The sequence below is a fragment of the Schistocerca gregaria genome, chromosome 6 (assembly GCF_023897955.1).
Source record: "Schistocerca gregaria isolate iqSchGreg1 chromosome 6, iqSchGreg1.2, whole genome shotgun sequence".
Classification (NCBI taxonomy): Eukaryota; Metazoa; Arthropoda; class Insecta; order Orthoptera; family Acrididae; genus Schistocerca; species Schistocerca gregaria.
Genome location: NC_064925.1, coordinates 452825036 through 452832333, shown reverse-complemented (window position 1 = coordinate 452832333; position 7298 = coordinate 452825036).

Below are 7298 nucleotides of genomic sequence, written 5' to 3'. Positions count from 1 at the left end.
CCCTACTCTTTGCTTGACATATATTATGCAGGAATCTCTGTTTCTCTAGAAGTTTCTTTACAGTGACTGTATACCCTGGAGGTTCCCTCCAATTATGAACTGTTCTACTGGGTACACATCTATCCAGTGCACAGTCAACTGTCCTCTTAAACTTGAGCCAGAGTTCCTCTACATCCTCCTGCCCTGTGCTGAAAGTTTCAAGTTCCTCATTGAGACATGACACAACTGATTTTTTTATCTAGTTTACTGAAAATATATATATATTGTAGGGGATATATATATATATATATATATATATATATATATATATATATATATATATATATATATATATATTTCTGGTTGTTTTAGCTGTTCTTTGTACTTTTGTAACTATTGTTGCCACAACTGAGTCGTGTTCACATACCAGTTTCTATGTGAACATCGTTGAAGAAGACAGATTAGATCCGGCATATTTCCATGATGAGTGGGACTTCTAACTATCTGTTCTAGGTAGTTTTCAGAGAAGGCATCTGGTAAAGTTTCACAGGATGTCTCATTATACCCATCACTAACAAAACTGTAATTTTCCCAATTAATTTTTGCTTGATTAAAGTCTCAGCAATATTATAGTAATATTTTGGATACTTACATACAAGATAATTGAGGTGTTCTCTAAGGCTTTCGGTTACATCAGGAGACGAGCCTGGTGGGCGATAGAAGGATCCAGTTATCATTTTATGCATGCTCTTTATACTGAGTCTTGCCCAAAGAGTCTCACTGAGCGAGGTGGTGTGGTGGTTATCACACTGGACTCACATTCGGGAGGATGACATTTCAAACCGGCATCCAGCCATCCTGTTTAGGTTTTCCATAATTTCCCTAAATCACTTCAGACAAATGCCAAGATGGTTCCTTTGAAAGGGCATTTCCAACTTCTGTCCTCACCCTTCCCTAATCCGATGGGTCCGATGACCTCACTGTTTGGCTCCCTCCCCAGAAATCAACCAACCAAACAGTCTCACATGCAGTTTGTATCCCAGTCGATCTCAGTTTCTTGTCTGCTGTGACATGTACACCACCTCCATTTCTCATTTGGCTATCCTTCTGATATACAATTAAATTTTCCCCAAAAATCTCATTGCTATAAATGTAAGGTTCCAACCAGCTTTCTCTATCTAGTATTATGTTAGCCTCACTGGTTTTCATGAGCACTTCAAACCCTGGCACTTTGTTGTGAATGCTTCAGCAGTTTACCATTAGAATTTTAATACTCTCACCAGTGGGAGGCATTTCCTTTGATGTTACACTGGTACTTCTGGGTTTCCTACATCTGTTGTTATCTGTATTGGATGGAGAGTCACCTAATCATAAAAAACACTTGTGTACACCATACACACAGTCAGCTACCTGAGTAGCAGCCTCTTATTAGCTCATCACAGAACCTTTGAAGTCTGTGATTCAGCCCTTCCACTTGACTGAGAACCAAGGGGCTAGTATCAGTTCTAGGAACAACGCTGCAAATTGTGAGCTTCGTTGAAAGACTGATCTTCTTAACCTTCTCTACCAGTCACTGGAATGAAACAAGTTTGACCTCAGAGCCCAGACAATAGGTATTATTTGTTCCAACGTGTGCCACAATCTGCACTTGGTTGTACCCTGTTCCCTCAATGACTACCCAACATCTTCAACATGTTTCATCAGGCTCCCAGACATAAACAAGCAGTGCACCTAATGTCCTTTCCGTCCCCTTGCTGCCATTTCCCTAAGGGGTACCATCATTAGTCATGCATTTCAATTGCTGACGATTAATAGACCCCTACCCTTCTGCGTTTGCCCCCTCCTGACACCAGACTAGACAGGTTTCTCCAAGACAGATGAAGTGAGTCCCAGTAGCTCAAAATGAAATGAAAGAATTGTATGACATTGCTGGCTGGGAGGCCCTACCTGGGAATGTTCCACCACCAAGTGCGAGAATTATTTCGGTCGATGCCACACTGGGCGACTCGAGTGCCAGTGATGAGGATGAAATGATGATGAGTACAACACAACACCCAGTCCATGAGCGGAGAAAATCTGCAACCCGGCCGGGAATCGAACCCGGGCCCACTGTATGGGAGGCAAGCACACTACCACTCAGCTAAGCAGGCGGACCCCAGTGGTTCAGTTTCAGTTACAGTTTTAGTGAAAGCAAATTTGTCAATTAGGGGGTCAGGACAACACCCTGCGTCCTTCCTGATCCCCGTCCACCCTATACAGGATATCTAGAGCTACCATTGACATGCCACTCACAGTCAGGTGGACAGGTAATGACAGATTCTATATTTCGGCCAGAGGACACAGGATCCACAGGAGAGGACAGTACTTGAGTTACGTCAGGTACAGGTATCACAGGTACACAACTCTTGGGAGCTCTTCCAATGCACTGATTCACAGCAGCTGTCAATCGTTTGGCATTAGTCAGGACTATTTCCAGCTCCTTACGTACATCGACCAAATCATCCCGTGTTTGAGAACAGCATTCGCAGTGGGGCTGCATTTTGGCTGATGCAATGTATTACAAGGCAGTGAACAACTAACTTTAAATGAAGCCCACTGTTGAACTAAAAAGTTTCTGTTTCCCTAGAATAATTGCCGGAAATACACTAAACGAGATTTGTATTAAGGGAACACCAAAAACTGTGGTAAACATTACTAGTTTCCTAAACACGTTTTGATATTAATTATAGTCGTTATCAAACTTGAAAACGGACTTAATTTACGATAAATGCAGATTATATATAGTGCTACACATCTTCAAGCGAAAACGAGATGTCATGTAATATGTTAGAAAATCTGCTGCAGTAACTAATTCACAAACGTCGATATACTAGAAACTGGTCATAGATTGTACGGAGAAAACGGCAGCTACCGAAAATTCTCAAAAAAGCACGTTTATTTGCGTTGATATACTATGATATTCAGGGGTGATGTACTCTTTGGCTGAACTGAGAACGACAAAAGCTAACTTGTTACGAAATAAATTACATATCCAAAACACTTAAGTTATACCAGGAACTTACGAGAGTATAGAGTGTTGTAAGCGTCCGAAATTCTCAAACTAATCTATTTCTCACGTAATTGTACAATAAAATTAGAGGACTGTTGTTTTAAATGAGGATAGGCCTACTGTTATCAGAAATTTTAAAATTGCGCTATTCAGTTTAAGCCAACAATCGATAGTAAAAGTACTAATTTATCGCGCCACTCGTGAATGTTCGAAATGTCAAGGTATATCACAGTAAAAACTGTTATTGATACAATCAGTGAAAGATTACGCAGAAGTTTGTCATGACTGAGTCCAGGGAAGGATCTGCAAATGCACTTGAAAGCAATTAGAATTTCTGTCCAATACCTACACAAATCGCTACATGCTTTTTATGGAGCGGTGGGAGAATGATTTTGCCCCTATCAACCAAACCCCAATGTATGATGTTCGCTGCACCAACTGTCATATGTTCTTTCAAAGGACATGTGACTTTCTTTCCCTGTGGCCCTGCTTAGCTAACCCACATGCAAATAAAACATGGGTACTTTGTGTAGCCACTTTGCTGCCCAAGCGAGATGTTGACAATTTTCAAATCAACACAAATAAGTCACTCCTGTTAATGAAACAAAGTTTATGCAGAACCATCTTCACAGTGTTGTACTCTTCATGAAGTTTTGTGGAATGGGAAAGTGCATTAGATGCTTAATGATTCCTATTTAGTAAGAAAACGTCACCATTTGACAGTAACTGTGCCTGCCATTACATTTTTTTAATGTTCATGTTGAATCGGTCTTTACCCAGTTTTCAAGCATTTTATGGATTTTTTTTAAAAAAGTCACTGTCTTCTGGTTGATACTCTGGCAGACCAATTGCAAGTAGTATTCCCAGGGGGATATCATTGCAGTAAACAATGTCGTCATATTCAATGAAGTAAGGAAGAAGCAACTTTCCTCCAGTCTAGTAATCTGTAATGTTAGTTTATGCCTTCAGGCAGTTCATTACTTTGAGTCTGAGTGCCAAGAAGTAAGAAGTTTGCTTAGACAGAGTCTTCCTGGAAGAACTGTTGAGGTGTAGAGACTCGTGACTTCATATTCACTGATGTCAGTGCTACTTTTCACAACCTGCAATTCTTCAACATTTGTAAATGAAAGTTCAGAACATGGGGTTTTGACAGCCACACCACGGAATCACATGGACAGCGGCGCACCAATATCTGCCTGTGAGCACAGATTTTACCATTAGGCCAACCTTTGACAACGGTGCAGTTCCCACGGCCGCGGAAGAAACAAAACGAAAGCCATTCCAACCTAAACTTTTGTACCTTGTGGATGTCTGCAGCGACTACAGATTCTATCAGCCGCGGGCCGTGTGGATCGAGTACAATGCACACTCCCCACTGACAGTTGCGAATTTGAACAGGTACCGATCGTTCGCTTGCCCCGTCGTATCTGCGATTTAAGTGGCACCCTGTGAAACGATAGGTAATTTGCACGTTCAACTGGGCATGGGTCCTTTCTCCACAGTCGCGAGATCGTGCTATACATTGATCACTGGCCAGTGTGAAGCCTCCGGGATCAGTGATCCAGCTGTTTATCACGATCATGCGACCACGAATTGCGAACATTATAAACAGTACCTCTGCAAGTTTTTTAATGTACCAACAATTGCCAATAACTGCGTTGTTATGTGATCATGTGTTTGTTCAATTACTATCGCCTGAGGCTACTCCCTGAACTTAGTGTGTGGTCATGGCAGTAAAAACCAGCTTACTGCATAACGAACTTGAAAGCGGTGAAAACCACCCGTTTCCTGCTCAAGGATAAATACTGACACAAGAATATCTTTGCTATGTAGCACACGTTGTCTTGCTGACTTAAAGTCAGGATACTCTCACTTCTGTTTCTTGTATTTATTGAAGTATTTTATACCCACAACACAAAAATAAGTTATTGTTATGGTTTCATGGTTCTTTACATACCACTGGCACTCTATTTCAGAAGTACAAAGTATATAATCAACAGAAAGAAATCGATCTTTGACATCAGTTTATACATTGGTGCCATGAAATTGGTCATGTCGAGTGTATTCGGTGTCGTCCTCACTCAGGTCTCTCACAGTACATGTGGCTGGAGGTGAAGAGCGCTATACTAGATGGCTCTTAGTCTACACTGCACCACACACGCAAAAAGCTGATTCCACTGGAAGGCCTCACTTCTGTGTACCAGTGTGGGTGTTTTTTTTTGTGTCAAATGACATGGTGCTCTTCTTAATTACACAACTATTTTCTATTCATTATTGGCTAATACCCTTAAACTCCATGTTAGTTTAGGTTGCCAGTTGAATGGCACTTGTGGTTTTTGCTGAGGATGTCTGTTATAATTGGTAGTCGGTTTTATTGTTCAGTGTTTTGAGTGGCCCCAATTATACTAAACAGTGTTTCCTCAAGCTCCTGATGATTACGTTTGAAGTTGTTTCTTTCAGGGGCCAAAACGAATTTGAAATCTAATGTAACTGTTTTAAAGGAATGTAAATGGGGTCATAGACCTGAGATCTGTAGAACATTTCTTTCAAATCTGCCACTGACAGCTGGGTATCAAAATTTCTGAATTTCTGCATAAATGACGCCGATTTGAACTTTTTAAATGACAATGTAGGAAAAGACAGACTGCTACTTACTGTAAAGAAGACACCTTAAGTTGCAGACAGACACAGTTAAAAGACACTTACATAAAGCTTTCAGCTGCAGCGTTCATCAGCAAAAGGTAAACACCATTTGTACAGACAAGCAAACACACTTCACCACCTCACGCACACATGACTGCTAACTCCATCATCTCGGGCCATTGTGCATGACTGTAACTTAAATTGTCTTCATTATGGCAAGTAGCCATCTGTCTCTTCCTACATTTCTAATATTTCTACCTGGAATTTCCATTGTTTGTTTGGTTTTATGCTTGCACAATAGTGTTATTGTAAGTTGAGCTAAGAATGGCAAATACTAGCTGAGTGTTCGCCCCTTGATTTGTATTTCATTTGAACTGATGCTATAGTAAATTGTTAATGAAGACATATTCAACATATGCTGGTAGTTAGGAGTGTTGGTGCCAGACTTAAAGGCATGCAACAACGACGACGACAATCCAGTAATGTGGAAAGTTGCACTGTGGTAGAGAGTACACAGTAAACAGGGTAAAGCCCGATTCCCCATGAACATTAACAGAATGTAATGGCAGGCACAGTTGCTGTCAAATGGTGGCGTGTTTACACAACACAGAATGTTAATACAGGGTGCATTCCGAAAGTAATGCAATTATTTTTTTTAAAGTAATTTATTGAACAGATTTGCACAAACACTTAAAATTCTTCAAAGTACTGTCCTTGGGCCTCTACACATTTTTTCCAGCGACTCTGCCATGACCGGTACGCGCCCTGGAAGGCGTTTTCTGGGACCTCTCGCAAGGTCTTCGTCACGGCGGATTGGATCTCGTCTATGGACGAAAAACGGGTTCCTTTCAGGGCTGACTTAATCCTAGGAAACAAAAAGAAGTCAGCTGGGGCGAGGTCAGGACTATAGGGGGGGTGGGGCAGCGTTGGCACCTGGTGTTTGGCCAGGAACTCGCGGACTCGTAGCGCGTTGTGGCAAGGCGCGTTGTCGTGATGGAGTTGCCAGGTAGCGGAGATGTCCTTTCTCGTCCTGACGCCCCTTTTGCGGAGTCTTTCCAGCACATCCACGTAGTAGGCAGCGTTAACTGTCTGTCCTTGAGGAACAAACTCCTTATGGACCACTCCTTTGCTGTCGAAAAAGACAATGAGCATTGTTTTCACTTTTGATTTGCTCATTCTTGCCTTTTTGGGCTTGGGGGACTGATCAGTGTGCCACTCAGAGCTTTGGCGTTTTGTTTCTGGGTCGTATTCAAAAACCCAGGTTTCATCCCCAGTGATGACGTTGTCCAAATAATCAGGTTCAATTTCAACACGTTCACTTGAAATTTCAGCTCGGTTGGTCTTTTCGTCGTCTGACAACACCTTGGTCACGAGCTTGGCGCACACTTTCCTCATCGCTAAATCTTCAGTAACAATGAGAAAAACAACAGTAGACGACAAGTTCAGTTCATTGGCAACCATCCTGATACTCAATCGACGGTCAGAGTCCAACAGTTGTCGCACACGAGCCACATTGTTGTCGGTTTTGCTGGTTGACGGCCGCCCAGAGCGTTGTTCGTCGTGAACCTCTTCCCGACCTTCCTTAAAGGCCTTTAACCACCTCGAAACTTGTGAGTAGGACAGAGCA